This window comes from Lactuca saligna, chromosome 7 (assembly GCF_052625555.1).
Source record: "Lactuca saligna cultivar CGN05327 chromosome 7, ASM5262555v1, whole genome shotgun sequence".
NCBI classification, from domain to species: Eukaryota; Viridiplantae; Streptophyta; class Magnoliopsida; order Asterales; family Asteraceae; genus Lactuca; species Lactuca saligna.
In genome coordinates, this window is record NC_136423.1 from 23,769,903 (window position 1) to 23,788,340 (window position 18,438).

Consider the following 18,438-nt stretch of genomic DNA (forward strand, 5'->3'; position numbering starts at 1 on the left):
TGTATCGAAGAAGAACGCGTCGAGTCTTCTCTAAGCTCGACGAGTAGAACGAGTATAAAACTAAAACAGATGGAAGGGACTCGGAGAGTTAGCGAGCCAACTCGGCGAGTTCGGTCAACCAGGAAGTTGACTTCTACCAGGATGTTGACTTTGACCGAGGGGGGGGGGGGTTAGTTATCAATATTTGACTTATTGTTTATGGAAATTGTAGTTGGGGAGTTCCGGTTCAGCAGTCAAGCGCTTAGCATGCAGACTTCAGCAACTACTTTCGAGGTGAGTTACCTTCCAGTAGCGATGGGTCTAAGGCCACAATGTCGGCCCACCAGTAGGAGACGTATGATAGATGATTGTCTTTGTGATATCATCTAGGTTTGCTACTACTTGATATGTTATATGCTAGCATGATATGTTGTATGTGATAGTACTATAGTTCGGTTGTTAGGACCGAAGGGTAGTCAGACACTCCAGGTTCGTCTGACAGTATGTGATGATATGTTTGCCTACTAGCTTGTTATTTTATATGTGATAGAGGTAGTAGGAGGGGACCAATCCCCAAGTTCGGTTGTTAGGACCGAAGGGTAGCTCAGGCACCCCAGATATGTCTGGTAATATGTTTATGATATGTTATGGCTGATAGTAGTAGTAGGGGGTGAAATAGTCCCCGAGGTTCGGTTGTTAGGACCGAAGGGTAGTCAGCACCCCAGAACGGCTTGACATGGGTAGTCAGCACCCCAGAATAGCTTGACACGGGTAGGTCGGCACCCCAGAATGACCGTACCGGGTAGGTCGGGCACCCTAGAATTGTCTGGCAGTATGTATGCTATGTGATTATATGGTATGTAGTACAGTGGGGGAACTCACTAAGCTCTGTGCTTACGGGTTTTAGTTGTTGTTTCAGGTACCTCTTCAGCCAAGGGGAAGGAGTTGGCGCGATAGCGGCATATCACACACACGCTCTTGTTTTTCCGCACTATGAGACATTCTGGGATTTGTACTCTGATATTATTATGATTTACATTCTGGTTTACAAACGTGAGACATGTTTTATTAAATGATATGGTCGAATGATATTTTGTTACTAACGTTTTGCAATTCACTTAATTAAAAATAAAATTTTTGGTCCATAATTTTTGGGATGTTACAACTGTGTTTGATACTGAAAATTATTGCATCTAATGCTTGTAAATTTGGCATGCGTTCTTTGGGTTGCAAGGTCCAATGATGACATAAATGTTCATAGGAGTTTCCCAATTTTCAAGGATAGTGTGACCGGACAAGCACATGTATTTCACTGAATAGAAGAGAATACAAACATGGTTACTACATTTGTAATGGGGTATATCCTGATTATACTACTTTTATGAAAACATACTTGTTACCGAGTGATAAAAAAAATAAAAATAAAAAAATAAATTTTTTTTTGCTAGGAAGAACATAAAGAGGGCGCTTTGTGTACTGAAGCATAAATGACATTTAATGAAACACCTTGCACGATTCTAGATGGCGGCATGATGAAGAAATATATGTTTGTATTATATTACTCCATCTGTCTCAATATTATTATCCACTGACAAAAAACACACAGATTAAGAAAAACATTAATTACTACAAACTTTATATAATAAGATGACAGTTTTGTCCTTACTTTGCATTTAATGTACCATTAAATCCTTAGTTCGTTAAGTAATTATGAGGGAGTATTTTAGTAAAAATGTTTATTTATTTTTAGAATTGAACTATTATTTTGGGACAAACCAAAAAGAAAAGATAAGTTATAATTTTGAGACGGAGGAAGTATATATTAGATCATAAACATGAGATACAATTTGCACGAATGATAGAACCGATGAAGTTATAATCTGATGCAACAATTAATTCCTACTATGAATGATTACATAATAATAGTTCTTAAAATTCAATCTACTGAAACATGCCACTTTCTTCTACAAGACTTAAGAGAGCATTTATATCAAAACGAAGATGCTAATAACCAATAGTAACTTTATGTTTGAAATTTTTTGTTGTAAGTTTTATTTTTATTTATGTGAATTTTGAATTATTTGAATTTGAATTTTTAGTTTATGTGTTAAATTATTAGAATTAAATATTATTTAGTTAAGTAAAAACTTTAAAATAAATTATTTTGATGATTTGGAATGATAAGAATACCAAACATAATATGGTATTGGTGTGATAATAAAATTTCAAGTAATCAAGAAGCATTGGGTAGGGGTCCAATATTATAACATCCAAATTTATCATATCACATGTCAAACATAATAATAACTAAAAGTGAAGATGGTGTCTATATGTTCTAACATGTTAAGAGGGGAGAGAAAGAGAGAGATGAAGGAAAATGATTTTATTTGTTGATGAAGGCAACATCCAATCGAAGTACGTATTTCATCCCATCTTCATCACAACGTTAGATGTCATAACGCCTCTCTAACGAGAAGGGGGAGAAGAAGGGAGAGGGGGTGTTACAAGTGCTATAACATCGTTATCGTCACCCATAACGCGAAACTTTAACAACAATATGCTCTAATACTTGTAGCATTAGATTGATACACGGGTGGGGATAATTTACCCATTTTGTTTCTTTATTTTATGGACCAAACACTACAGCTAAACTAAATATCACACGGATAATATATTCGGATAAACAACATATTTGTAAGTCGACGGAATAGGGACGGATCACATAAATCTAATAGTAGATATATTCTAAAGACAATTAACGGATTATTTAGTCTTTAAAACCCTTGGTTAGTAGCAAGTTTCTAGCAGATTAAACAAGGACTATCGATGGTAACTAAATTATTTATATTAATTAGATTATGTCGATAGAAATAACAAAAACAATTATTTTTTAGATTATGTCGATAGAAATAACAAAAACAATTATTCTTATATATAACGAATTAACGATTATTATTTTTTAAGGTCGTGTCTATAGAACACTATTTTAGTTAATTATTATTGTTATTATTATTATTTACATGATTTATTAATATATTATGATTTATTATTATTATTATTATTATTATTATTATTATTATTATTTTCTTTTAGCCTAACAAGACTTTGACCTTATTTTGTATTGGGATGTATATTAGTCTACTAGCTAGTAAACTCTAATTAGCTAGTTTATAAATTATGTTTGTCTCTTCTCTTGTAATTGTACTTCTCATTTGATAATAATACAAAATCATAGTTGTTCTATGTCTTTTACTTGTTAATTTTTCCGGTATCAAAACTCGGTTGATTATTTGTATTTTCGGGGGCGAGTTGTAGCAGGCACAACGTTGCACGGTATTCTACTTGGTATGATTTGTTCAATTTTGTTAATTTTGAGATCTAGATTGTTGTTGTTGCTATTCGTATTTTTTGTTGGTTTTTGCTATTTCGTTTGATTGTTATTGGAAATATGGCCCCAAAAGATGAGTTGTAGTTGTTCTATGTCTTTTATTTGTTAGTTTTCATGGTATCAGAGCTCGTTTTATTATTTGTATTTTCGGGGGTGAGTTACAGCAGGTACGACGTTGCACGGTATTCTACTTGGTATGATTTGTTCGATTTTGTTGATTTCGAGATCAAGATTTGTGTCGCTTCTATTCGTATTTGTTGTTAGTTTTTGTTATTTTTGTTTTACTGTTATTTTAAATATGGACCCAAAAGACGATTCTCTATGTATTAGTACCCAACTCGATGGTAAGAACTATGCCAATTGGAGTTATGTTTTGAAGAATTTCTTGCAAGGCAAGGGTATGTTGGGGATTGTTAAAGGTGATAAGAATAAACCAACAAATCACAAGGCTGTGAATTATGTAGTTGTACTGGATTCTTGTAGGACTGATAACTCTAAGATTATTACTTGGATTAATAATTTTGTTATCCAATCTATTAGTACTCAATTGGCGAACTATGACACATTAAAGGAGGTTTGGGATCACTTGGATAGGCTATATACTCCGTATCATTTTGGAAAGCAGTACCAGTTAGAGTTGACATTCGAGCCCTCCAACAGAATAATCTCAGTGTTCAGGAATTCTATGCAACTATGTTAGATTTGTGTGATCAGTTGGCTCTTACAGAAGCAATAACAAACCAGATCACCTGTACAGTCTCAACCTTTATAGATTAACATGTATTTTAGACAGTTTCTTCCCCTGTTTCCACCTTTTAGGCCACTACAATATGTTTTTGTTTCTCCTTTAGTTGAGAATGAGACATAATTTACACCACTATCAGCCTTGGATCCACATATTATTGAGTAGTCCTGACAGTTTATTGTTTCCAATCCAACTGCCATGTCAGCTTCAATGTCTCATTCAGGTCTGTCTTCATCCAACAGTTCAGGTATTCCTTCATTCTTGTCGAAATTGGATTTTGGTGCATCTCATCACATTTCACCATATATTTCATCTTTTGCATTGATATCACCTTGTTCATTTGTCTCTGTTATGTATGCTAGTGCTATGGCTATGTCAGTAGAGGGTGTTGGTTCTATTGTTACTCTATATATATCTTTAACAAATGTTTATCATATTCCCACACTTAATTTGAATCTTGTTTCGGTCAATCAATTATGCAAGTCTTGTTGTTAGTTCTTCTATTTTGATTCGTTTTGCTGTGTACAACAATTCAGTCTCGGAGGGTGATTCGGATAGGTTGTAAACTTGCGGAGCTTTATGTTTTGGAGTAGCCACATGTTGCTGATGTTATTGCTACTAGTGTGGATTTGTCGTCCTTTCTTTTCAGCCCTTCCTCGTCTGATTTTTATCTTTGGCATTCTCATTTCGCATATGTGTCAGCATCACGTTTATAGTTTTTGGTTTCCACTGTTGTGTTAGGTTCTTTCAAAACTATTGATATATCTGATTGTTATGGTTGTAAATTGGGAAAATTTCATGCTTTATCGTTTAATAAAAGTGTCACTCTTTCTGTTGCTCCCTTTGATGTTGTGCATTCTGATGTATGGGGCACATCCCAGGTTACCTCTAAATCGGGATCTAACTCATCATGTACAGACACCCCTCATCAGAATGTTGATACATAAAGAAAACATCAACATCTCCTAGAAACTACAAGATCCTTTCTACTCTCTACTCAAATCCTAATATATTTTGGGGATAAGTTGTTCCTACTCCCACTTATGCTATTAATCACATTGCTATTGCTCACACATCGAGTAAGTCTCCTTATGAATGTTGTTTAGGCAACATCCATATTATTTTTCATTACGAGTATTTGGGTGTACCTGTTTTGTCTTGAAGCCTAATGTAGAAAGGGATAAGTTGTCTTCAAAATCAGCACTTCTTGTATTTTTGGGATACAGTATTGGTCACAAAGGTTATCGGTGTTATAATCTGTTGAATCAAAAATTGTAGGTCTCTCGCAATGTCAATTTTTTGGAGCACGTCCCATTTTATTGCAATCCTGTTCATTCATATGATGCAACTCCAGGGGAGCTTTGTAATATTGATCCATTTAGCATTGAAAATTGTAATGCCCGTAGATCCGGGCAAGTCAATTTAGAGGCAATATGGGTCGAAAACGACTTTTCGGCAAAAGATTATTTAGAATAAATAATTTTAACCAAGTTATAGTATATGTCACAAGGTTTCCGTATATATAAAGAACGCCGAAATCTGAGTTATAATGAAGAAGTTATGGCCCGTCGAAGTTTTACGGCAAAACCGGCACGGCACCGGGAAGCGTAAAAAGTGAATTTATGATAGAAGACTTTTTAACCTTAGTTATCTAAACCAAAGTCGTAGAGGATGTTAAAATGAGAAAATCCATAAAAAGAACGCCCAAATCTGACTTCGTATGAGGAAGTTATGATTTTTCAAAGTTTCAGCTTAGTAGTGTACATCCCGAAACTCGAATTTTAGTTCGAGCGGTTTTTGGCTTACGCGACCTAAATGAGAGTTAAAGATCTCAATAATAGGAACTCAACAGTAAAAAGATGGACGAAAACGGAGTTCGTATGAAAGAGTTACGAATTCTTTGCGGTCATTTAACAGTCTAAACGCCTCCTACTGTTAAATTTATGATCGGTCGAGAATTAGCCGACGGAGCCAAAATGAAAGTTGTAGATATTATTTTAACCTACGCATGGATATAAAGAACGTCGAAAACGGAGATAGTATGAGATAGATATAGACGAAGCTTTGTCGCTACTTTTCGAGCGCGGCGAATTTGATACAGTTTTGTAAATCCGAGATAGAATGAGAATTAGCCAACGAGGTCTAAATGAGAGTTGAAGATCTCATTAATAGGAACTCAACGGTAAAAAGACAGACAAAAACGGAACTCGTATGCGAAAGTTATGGACGAAGCTTAGTCCCTACTTTTCGAGCGCGGCGAATTCGATACAGTTTTGTAAATCCGAGATAGAATGAGAATTAGCTAACGAGGTCTAAACGAAAGTTGAAGATCTCATTAATAGGATCTCAACGGTAAAAAGACAAACAAAAACGGAGCTCGTATGCAAAAGTTACGGACGAAGCTTAGAGGCTACTTTACTATAAAACTCCTATAAATACAAGGGTGAACTCCTCATATTTTCTTCACACCATAAGCCTCTCTTTCTCTCTCTAACTTCTCTCTAGCCTCCCTAAACCCCTCCCAAGTCTACGGAACCTCCCTAGCACGAGTAGAAAGCCCTGGAGCGCCCGACGGCTCCGAGAAGAAAAGCTTTCGGCTTGGAAACGCTGCTCCAGCGAAGCCCGGTTTTTAATAAAAACTCGCTGTAAGTGAGCTACGCCTATACTATATTTAATATAGATTTTATTTAATTATAGTAACATTATTAGGACCTTAAAATAATTATTTGGGCTATTATTATGAGTTATATTGAGTGTTATTTAACGCTTATATAATAGTAATAATAGCTAGACTATTAATTAGTCGTGGTTAACGTTAAAAACTAAACCCTAGTGGTATTGATACTAGGTTTTGTCGAGGAAAATTGTTTTGAGATAACGAAGTGCTGTCTGAGTTCGGAATCACCACCTAATCAAGTGAGTGCATGGTCCCTTTCATCTTACACACAGATATGAAGTATTTATTATATAATTTACGTGTTGTGAGTGCATAGTCCCTTTCATCTTACACATAGATATGAAGTATTTTATATAAACTACGTGCTATGTGTGCATATTATCTAAATACTTGCTGTCTATGCGGGATGAACGTTTTATACATGTTTTAAAGGATTTAAACTGTATACGTATTTTATATATACGAATATGTTGGGTATGATGATGGGTAGATAAATGATGAGAGATAGAAGATGATGTGAGTATACATTGGCAGCTATAGACTTAGTGCCTATGGGACAAACACCGGTAGCTATGGACTTAGTACCTGTTAGACGTTGGTAGCTATGGATTTAGTACCTGTTGAACATTGGTAGCTATGGACTTAGTACCTATTAGATAAAGACTGGTAGCTATGGATTTAGTACCCGATGAATAGACTACAACAGCTATGGAATTAGTGCTTTATGAACGAACATTAGCAGCTATGGATTTAGTGCCAGTCCTATAACCCTGGAAGTAAGGGACTTCGGAATAAACAAATGCAGGATAGACGACTCTTAGGTTAAATCCTTAAGAGTAAAGAAGATAACGGGGATGGGTAATGGGGTTAATTGTTTGATGATTAAACATAACAATTATATTATTGTGGGTTGAAAACCCTATGTACTCACCAGGTTTCCCAACCTGACCCACTCAGTTTATGTATATCACAGGTGTTGATATGAAGTCACTTTACACTGAGAGATTTAAAGAGATGTAGATCACTAGTGTAAATAAATGTAAGTTCTGTTTATGCTTATGTTTCTGTATTAACGATGACATCCCAAACGTTTTAAGATGAATAAAAATATGTTTCTTCGAAAATGTTTTAATAACGTATTTATCGTGTTCTTCTGGGAACAAATTCCGCAACCTTTTTATAAAATGAAGTACTCTGATTTTTATAAAGCATAAACAAAAAATCGGTCTTTTCTGGCCGTGATTTTGGGGATGTCACAAAATTGATTATCCACCACCTGCCACTAATCTACCACCTGCTACTGATCCGACACATGTTGCTGATCCTCTACCTGCAAATCATCGGGATCCCCCACCATCGAGGTATTATCGTAATAAAAAGTCCAAAAAGCTTCTTGAATTTTGCTATTCCTCTTACACACAAGTGTTTGCCTCCTTTATTTCTAATGTACATCGTCTCTCTAAGCTAGCATGCTATAAAGAGGTCGTCTCTAATCCTTTTTTGTAGACATCTATGGTTGAGGCACATGAAGCTCTTTATCAGACTCATGCATGATATTTAGTTTTGATTCCACTCGGAAAGCACATGATTGGTTATTGTTCGGTAAATAAAATCAAAATATATTCTGATGGACCCGTTGAGTGTCATAAAGCTAGACTTGTTGTAAAAGGGTATGCGCAAAAAGTTAAGTATGGGTTATGAGGAGAGTTTTGCTCCTGTTGCAAAAATGACGATTGTTTGCACTTTGATTGTAGTTTCTACCATTTGGCAATGGAAGATCTATTAGTTGGATGTCAAGAATGCATTCTTGAATGGTGATCTTCATGAAGAAGTATACATGTTTCCTCCCCCAAGTATTATTCACCAACCAGGTGAAGCTTTTCAACTTTCAAAGGTTTTATATGGTCTGAAAGAAGCCCTTCATGCCTGGTTTGAGAGGTTTTCTACGGTGATTACTTCGCTTGGTTTTCGACCAAATAATCATGATTTGGCTCTCTTTGTTCGGTGTATGAGTGTAGGGTGGATTATTCTTTCCTTATATGTAGATAACATGATTATTACTAGTGATGATCATGATGGTATAGAATTTTTAAAGCATGATTTGGCTCACTGTTTTGCTATGAAAGACTTAGGCTTGCTGCGTTATTTCTTGGAGATTGAAGTTGCTAAATCTCCAAAGGGTTATATTTTATCTCAAACAAAGTTTATTTCAGATTTGTTTGAATGAGCACGACTCACTAATAATTGGACAATTGATACGCCTATAGAGAGTAATACAAAGTATTCTGCAACTGATGGTATTCCCCTATCAGATCCAAGCATTTATTGTACAATTATAGGGAGTTTAGTTTACCTCATTGTCACTAGACTGGATAATACTCATGTAATTCATGTGGATAAGCAATTTGTCAATGCTCCTTCTATTGTTCATTGGGGAGCTGTTCTTTGTACGTTTAGATATCTCTGTGGTACTAAGTTCCTCACCCTTGTGTTTCCATCTACATCCTCTCTTGAGCTACAAGCCTATACTAATGCTAATTGGAATGGTGATATCTATGATCGTAAGTGAACTACTTGGTATTTTGTTTTTCTTGGAGATTCATTGATATCATAGATGAGTAAGAAAGATGATCTTGTCTCTCAATCTTCTACAAAATTTGAGTATCGAGCCATGGCTATCGCCACTAGTGAGATTGTTTGGTTGAGATGGCTTCTTGCAGATATGGGTGTTCACATCTCTCAGCCTACTCTTTTGTATAGTGATAACAAGAGTGTGATAATGATAACCAAGAATTTAGTGTTTAATGAGCACACAAAACACATTGAGATTGTTTGTCATTGCACATGTTATCATCTCCAGATGGGCACTATCTCCCTTCCTTATGTTCCTTCTGATAGATTTTCTAGGATATAAAATTACATATGAGCAGAAAAACACTTATCCCATATGTTCATATGCAACCTTGTTTAGATCTAAGTTTTCTCTATTGATAGCAATAATATAAAAATGAATATCAAGAAACACTAGAGAGAGGTTATGAAATCGAAATTCACATAAATATTACGGTTACATACCTTTTGATTATTATCGCAAATAATCAAAATTATTTTTTCCAATCCAACTACCATGTTAGCTTCAATGTCTCATTTAGGTCTGTCTTCATCCAACACTTTAGGTATTACTTCATCCTTGTGGATATTGGATTTTGGTGCATCTCATCACATTTTACCGTATTTGTCATCTTTTGCTTCGATATCACCTTATTCACCTGTATTTTTTGTGCATGCTAGTGCTACACCTATGTCAGTAGAGGGTGTTGGTTCTCTTTTTACTCCTTATATATCTTTAATAGATGTTTATTATATTCTCACGCTTGATTTGAATCTTGCTTTGGTCAGTTAGATGTGTAAGTCTTGTTGTTGGGTCTTCTATTTTGATTCGTTTTGCTGTGTACAGGACATTTAATCTTGGAGGGTGATTAGGATACATCATAGACTTGGGGATATATATCTTTTGGAGCAGCTACATGTTGTTGATGTTATTGCCTCTAGTGTGGATTTGTCGTCTTTTCTTTTACGTCCTTCATCGTTTGATTTTTATCTTTGTCATTCTCATTTGGTACATGTGTCAGCATCATGTTTATAGTTTTTGGTTTCCACTGTTATGTTAGGTTCTTTGAAAGCTGTTGATATTTCTGATTGCTATGGTTGTAAACTAGGAAAATATTTTGCTTTATCTTTTAATAAAAGTGTCACTCGCTCTGTTGCTCCCTTTTGATGTTGTGCATACTGATGTGTGGGGTCTGGACCATGTCACCTCTAAATCAGGATCTAACACTTATGTTTCACTTATTGATGATTACACTCGTTACTCGTGGGTTTATTGTATAAAACCCAAGTGTGACTATTTCACCATATAGTGACTTCATAACCCTTGTCAAGACTCAACACTTTGCTGTTATCAAATGTTTTCGGTGTGATTTGGGAGGGGAATTTACCTCTAATAATTTTAAAACGTTATCGGCATCTGATGGTACTGTGCATTAGTCATCATGTACATACACCCCTAAACAGAATGGTGTTGCAGAAAGAAAACATCAACATCTCCTAGAAACTGCAAGATCCTTGCTACTCTCTACTCAAGTTCATAATATGATTTGGGGAGAAGTTGTTCTTACCTCCACTTACATTATTAATCACATTCCTACTGCTCACACATCGGGGAAGTCTCCTTATGAGTGTTGGTTGGGAAACATCCAAATTATTCTTCATTACGACTGTTTGGGTGTACTTGTTTTGTCTTGAAGCCTCATGTAGAAAGAGATAAGTTGTCTTCAAAATCATATCTTTTTGTATTTTGAGGATACGGTATTGGTCACAAAGGTTATCAGTGTTATAATCCGTTGAATCAAAAATTGTGTCACTCCCGCAATGTAACTTTTTGGGAGCACATTGCATTCTATAACAATCTAATTCATTCACATGATGCAATTCGACGGGAGCATCATACTATTGATCCGTTTAGCATTGAAATTGATGATCCACCACCTACCATTGATCCACCACATGCTACTGATCCACCGGCTGTTGTTGATCCTCTACCAACAACTCAACAGGATCCCCCACTATCGAGGTATTATGTGACATCCCCAAAATCACGGCCAGAAAAGACTGGTTTCATTTATGCTTTTAAAATAATATCAGAGTAAATCCATTGATTAAAAAGAGTTGCGGAATTTGTCCCCAAACATTACATGATAAAATAAGATTTATCAAAGCATGTCTTAAAGAAATATATTTTCATTATATATCAAATCTTGGGATGTCATGTTCCGATACAGACACAAAAGCATAAACACTAAAACATAGAACTTACACAGTTATATACAACTACTGGTCTATAAACAAAAACATCTTCACAAGTTCCCCAATTTATGCTCTCACGGCACTACCTGTAATACAAAGAAAATGCGTGGATCAGGCTTCGGAGCCTGGTGAGCATATAGGGTTTTCAACCCGATTACCCATTCCCGTTATCCTCACTTTTACGTCCCTATGACAACAACTATTACCAAGGTCCTAATCACGGATTTTCATCGAGTCGGACATTATTGCAAAGGGTTTTCCTCAACAATAGATGTCCTAAAGGCAACCATGAGGGGGATAGAGTATATCGGTGAACACATTGTTCACAACACCTATAGGTTATGAACCTGCCAGCGTTCCACTGGACTGTCAAGAAAGAGTCTGTGGTCGTCATTCATACTCCGCTAGATGAGTATATCAACAACAACATAGAGGCCTCTCATCATTTTTATTTCATCACACACCAACTATCTACTCATGTTCTACCCAACATATTAGTAGATAAAATATACTTGTTTATATACAACTTAAAACATGTATAACATCTTCATTGACTACTCATACAACATAACAAATAGTATATAGTCACATAACACGTATTTCATAGAGTATAATTCATATATGTGTATTGTCAGAAAGCAACTACACACTTACTCATATGATATATCTAATACATTCATCAATACTTGCATTAAAATCATGTATGTGAAAGGGACTATGCACTCACTTGATAAGACTGTGCTCGGATAACACTTCAGCTCTAAAAGTAGTATTTTTTCGATGAAATCGGGATGCTTCCTTGAAAACCGGGTTTCTTGGGGCAGAGTTTCTCCTCGAGAACTTTGTTTCTCGGGATCTTCGGGGCTTCGAGACTCGCTTCGGGTGTCGGGATGATATTGGGGCTTCGGGGCTATAGCTTTGACGTAAAACGAGGTAATATGGGAGAGAGAGAGAGAGAGAGAGAGAGAAGAAATTTGGCAATCAAAATCGGTTGCCTTCATGTTCTATTTATAGGGTGCTGAACCCCTGATTATGTTGAGCGTAACCCATGAGTACGTTGGGCATACTCCTCTAGCGACATGTACGTTGGGCATATGCCTCGTAGGCTGGGCGTACTGGGTGGATAAGACCGGAGGCTTTCGAGGCTGTGACGTGGCTCATCCGTGGCCAAGAACACAAGTATGTTGGGTGTACTCCCTTACGCTGGGCGTACTCCGCATTTCCAAACTTCAAAAATTCATAACTTTCGCATACGAGCTCTGTTTTTGATGGTCTTTATATCCACGCGTAGGTGAGACTATCCTCTACAACTTTCATTTACACTTCGTTGGCTAATTTTGATTTTATTTTTATTATATTAGTTTTTTAGTAGGCCGGGACAGAAAAACTCCGTTAGAAATTCATCACTTTTTTACCTGACGTCCATTTTTGTCTGTCCTTTTACTGTTGCATTACTATCAACGAGATCTTCGATTCTCGTTTAGATTGTTTCAGCCAAATATCACTCAATCTCATATTCAAACGTTGGGCTGCATATCGCTAAGTCGAAACTTCGGAAATTCATAACTTCCTCATACGAAGTCAGATTTGGACGTTTTTGTATGCACGCTCTCGGTTTAACGAACTCTATGACTTTCGTTTACATCACTAAGGCTAATTATTTCTCTATCGTAAATTGACTATTTATGTCTCACAGTGTCATACCAGTTCTGTCACGAAACTTCGACAGGTCATAACTTATTCGTTATAACTCGGATTTCGGCATTCTTTATATTCTCAAAAACTTTGCCTCGACCACTACAACTTCCTTCATTGATATTGGGCTTATCTAATATTTTATTATTACACATATTTTTATTCTTATTTCAATTAAGCCACACAATCAAGCATAAAACACATAATACTCAATTAATACATTCTTATTATTTCAAAATGAGTTACAAAGGTTAACCTAGACTATTATATCGTCATTAATGCCTAACCCAGAAACACGTGCGTTACAATTCTCTCCACTTAGGATGATTCCGTTCCTGGAATCACACATCAACAAACAAATGCGGATAGTGACTCATCATGTCACGCTCCGTCTCCCAGGTGAGATTTGGCCCATTCACATGTTTCCATTGGACTAGCACTAGTTCGACCATCTTACGTCGCAACTTCTTAGTCTTTCGGTCAACAATTTTCTCTAGTTCTTCAATTAACCTCTTGTTCTCATCAATTCTCAATTCCGAAAGTGGAATCATGTCGGGAACTTCTCCCGTGAACTTCCTCAAATAACACACATGAAAAGTGTTATGAATTAAATTCATTTCTTCTGGTAATTCCAGCTTGTAAGCTTGGTTCCTAACTCTCTGAAGAACTTTAAATGGTCCAATAAACCTTGGACTTAACTTTCCCCTTTTACCAAATAGTATATGTCCCTTCCACGGTGAGACTTTAAGCAAGACCGAATCTCCAACTTCAAAAGTCATCGGTCTTCGCTTGTTGTCAGCATAGCTCTTTTGACGATCATGAGTTGCTAACATTCTCTCCCTAATTATTTTCAACTTTTCATCAGTTTGATGGACTATCTCGGGTTCCATAAACTGCTTTTCCCCAGCCTCAAGCCAACAAGATGGCGTACGACATTTTTGTCCATACATAGCTTGATAAGGTGCCATCTTTATACTCGAGTGGAAACTATTATTGTAGGACAATTCTACCAAAGGTAAATATTCATCCTAGTTACCTTGAAAATCCAAGGTACATGCTCTCAACATATCTTCAAGCGTTTGTATCATCCGTTCGCTCTGACCATCAATCTGTGGATGGTAAGTTGCACTCAAACACAACTTGGTACCCAATTCCTCTTGTAGACTTCTCCAAAATCGCGAGGTGAAACGGCTGTCACGATCTGACACAATCGTTAACAGAACACCGTGAAGCCTCACAATTTCCTTCACGTAAGAATTCGCAAGCTTATCCATAGACCATTTCTCCTTGGCTGCTATGACATGCGCACTCTTAGTGAAGCGATCAACGACCACCCAAATCATTTCATGACCATTCTTTGTTCTAGGCAGTTTAGTGACAAAATCCATATCAATGTCTTCCCATTTACCTATAGGAACAGACAAAGGTTCTAAAATCGTGGATGTTTTCTGATGTTGTCCCTTTACCCGCGCACATGTCACACACTCCGCCACATACTTTGCACTATCAAGCTTCATCTTCAGCCACCAGTGGTAGGGTTGTAGGTCCCTATACATTTTATTGATGTCAGGATGAATTGATTACATGGTTTTGTGAGCTTCTTCCATCAGAAGATCTCTTATTCCTCCTAACTTAGCTACCCATATACGACCTTGGAATACCTTCAGTTCATGACTGTTTGTACCAAGCACCAACGTCTTGCCCAAACGTTCCTCCTTTCGGTCATTCTTTTCAGAATCTTCCTCTTGAGCTTGCTTTATACTCTCCACAATTGTTGAGACAAATTCTATTAACGCTCTTGGCCTTTTTCTTTCAAGAGTGACTTTCTGACTGAGAGCATCAGCAACAACATTTGCTTTATGGGGGTGGTAAAGTATCTCACACTCGTAGTCTTTAAGTAACTCTAACCAGTATCGTTGCCTCATATTCGGTTCTTTCTGATTAAAGAGATATTAGAGACTCTTATGATCAGTGAAAAGTTTTCACTTCATGCCATAGAGGTAATGCCTCCATATCTTCAGAGCGAAAACTACCACTGCCAACTTCAGATCATGAGTGGGGTAGTTCTTTTCATGCTCCTTCAGCTATCGAGACGCATATGCTATCACCTTTTCTATTTGGGTCAAATCACAACCCAACCCAAAACCAGACGCATCGCTATAGACAACGAAGTCTTAAACTCCATCACGTAGAGAAAGAATCGATGCCTCACATAGCTTCTTCTATAGCAGCTCGAATGCTTCTTTGTGCTTATCACTCCAAGTATAAGTAGCTCCTTTGTAAGTTAAAGCTGTTAATGGAGTAGCGATCAAAGAAAATCCTTGGATAAACCTTCGGTAATATCCGGCTAATACCAAAAAGGTTCGGATCTCCATGGGACTTTTCGGATTTTCCCACTTCGTCACAGCTTCAATCTTCGTTGGATCAACCATTATCCTTTCTTGGTTGACCATGTGACCCAAGAATTGGACTTCTTAAATCCAAAAATCACATTTGGAGAGCTTGGCATACAACTTCTCCTTCTTTAAGACTTATAACACTTCTCACAAGTGTCTGCCATGCTTCTCTTGGCTTTTTGAGTAAATCGAAATGTCATCTATGAACACTATTATAGATTTATCAAGGAACGGATTACAAACCCTGTTCATTAAATCCATGAATGTTGTTGGAGCATTGGTTAGTCCAAACGGCATAACCAAAAACTCGTAGTGTCCATATCATGTTCTGAATGCTGTCTTTTCGATATCCTGCTCTCTCACCTTTAGTTAATGATATCTTGACGTTAGGTCGAACTTTGAAAAATAACTTGAACCTTGTAGTTGATCGAACAGGTCATCAATCCTCGACAACAAATATCTATTCTTTATTGTTTCCTTGTTCAGCTCTCTATAATCAATGCACATTCTCATACTCCCGTCTTTCTTTTTCACGAATAACACCAGAGCTCCCCAGGGTGATGAACTAGGTATTATGAAACCTTTGTCCAATAACTCCTGAAGTTGCATCATTATCTCCTTCATCTCCGTCGGTGCTAATCGGTAAGATGCTTTTGCTATTGGCGTCATCCCCGGTAACAAGTCTATTATGAACTCCACTTGTCTATTAGGCGGTAATCCGTGAAGATCTTCGGGAAATACTTCCAGATAATCACACACCACAAGAATGCTCTGCATCTCCTTTTTCTCCTTCTTAGTATCGATCATGAATTCCAAATATGATGTACATCCTTTGGCCAAACACTTTCTGGCTTTCATTATGAGAAATCATTCCAGAATTTACTCTGTGTTTGTCCCCATACACCATAAATGACTCTTTCTCGGGCGTTTACTTTTACTATCTTCTTCTTACATAATATATCGGCATCATTGGGGCTAAGTCAATCCATTCCTAGCACGATGTCGAAACCGTTTAGTTTAATAGGCAATAATTCCTTGTGGAACTTATTCCCATTCAAATCAATTAAGATGTTTTTCATACGATGGCTAATAGGTAAAACTTGCCACTAGCAACTTCGACTAGTAAAGCATTATCTAGTCTATCGACAAGCAAAGCTAGTTTTCTACCAAATTCATGTGAAATAAAGGAGTAGTTGGCTCTAGAATCAAATAAAATTTGGGCAGACAATTTTTTTACAAGAAAGGTACCTGAAGCGACATCAGCTTCGTCTTTCGCCGCTTCCAGTGTCATCTAGAAGGCTCACGCCTTCGGCTTTGGCAGAATATTGGGTTTTGCTGCCTCCTTCTTTTTCGGGCAATCTCTCGAGATGTGCCCCTCCTCACCACACGCATAGCAGACTTTCTTGGTAAGGGGGCATTCGTTGGCATAGTGCCCTAGCTTTCCACATTTGAAGCATGTAGCTTCCACGCCACATTTCCCATGAAGCTTCTTCTTGCATTTGTCGCACCATTTCGCTTCGCGTCCTCCACCTCCTCTCGAAATAGACTTAGAGAATTTACCTTTTTGCTGGACCTCGAGGGTCCTTCGAACTTCCTCTTCTCACCAACCTCTGACCTCTCTAGACCCTTCTCCCTAATCTGGGTCTCAACATTTCTAGCAGCCCATATGATGGCTTTCAATGTGGTTACTTGCTTAACCATTGGACCATAGTCCGCTGGTAGTCCGAGGGCAAACTTGTTGACCTTAGAGAGTTCAGTTTGAACTAAATATGGGATAAGTTTCATCTTTTCTGTGAAACTAGCAGCGTATTCAGCAATGCTCATTTTTCCCGTTTTCAAATTCTGAAACTCATTACTGATTTCCAGAAGGTCCTACTCGGAGCAGTATTGCAATTTGAGTTGCACCACAAAGTCTTCCCAAGACATTTTTGCTCGCTTCTCCCTTGGGCATAAAGTCAGCTAACAGCTTCAACCAACTCAACACACTAGATTTTAATAGAGGGATCGCAAGAGAAGTCTTCTGTCTGTTGCTGCATTTGCAACTCTCGAACATTGTCTCCATTTGGGAGATCCGGTTTATAATTTCCACCGGTGTCGGACTTCCAGATAGACATGGTGGCTTCGATGCCATGAAATCATTGTACTTGCACCCACGCCCATCATTTCCTCCATCCTGGTTGATGTGCCTAATAATTGGTGGGTTGGCTTAACTAACAGTCCCACTGAAGTTTCCTCCTTCCGAATGCCCTTCATTCAATTCGGATTGTTCAATCGGCATTGAAGGTTCTTCATGATTATGTCGAAGCAGAAGTCTAGTTTCTTCCATTTGACGATCCAAAATCATTTGGATCATAGCTTGTACCCCAACCATTATCATTGGATCAGGTGCTTCCGCTACAATAGGTACTCGCTCAATCACTGGTTGTTGATTCCTGCTTTCATCTACGTTTCCAACGCCACTTCTGGTTCTTAACATTTTGATCTATACACCAAATAAGGTGAAATTAGATCCTCATCCATGATAGATAATTAAATCATCCTTATCACTCCGAAACATTTACATTCTAGTTCTAATACCGTAAACATACGCTTAGAATCCTAAACACATAAGGTCTCCAGATCTGGATGGCAACAAACCATAGATCCGAACAAATAATATCATATATGGAAAACATATAACATTTAGCACATA

At 37.2% G+C, this 18,438-nt stretch overlaps 1 long non-coding RNA gene across 1 annotated transcript; it reads left to right on the top strand.

Moving 5' to 3' along the window:
- Nucleotides 1-6,990: 6,990 nt before the first annotated feature.
- On the top strand, nucleotides 6,991-8,889 carry LOC145006599 (uncharacterized). Its single transcript, XR_013662961.1, has 3 exons — nucleotides 6,991-7,028; nucleotides 7,763-8,459; nucleotides 8,544-8,889. It is a non-coding gene; the product is annotated as an uncharacterized LOC145006599 (long non-coding RNA).
- The last annotated feature ends 9,549 nt before the right edge of the window (nucleotides 8,890-18,438 follow it).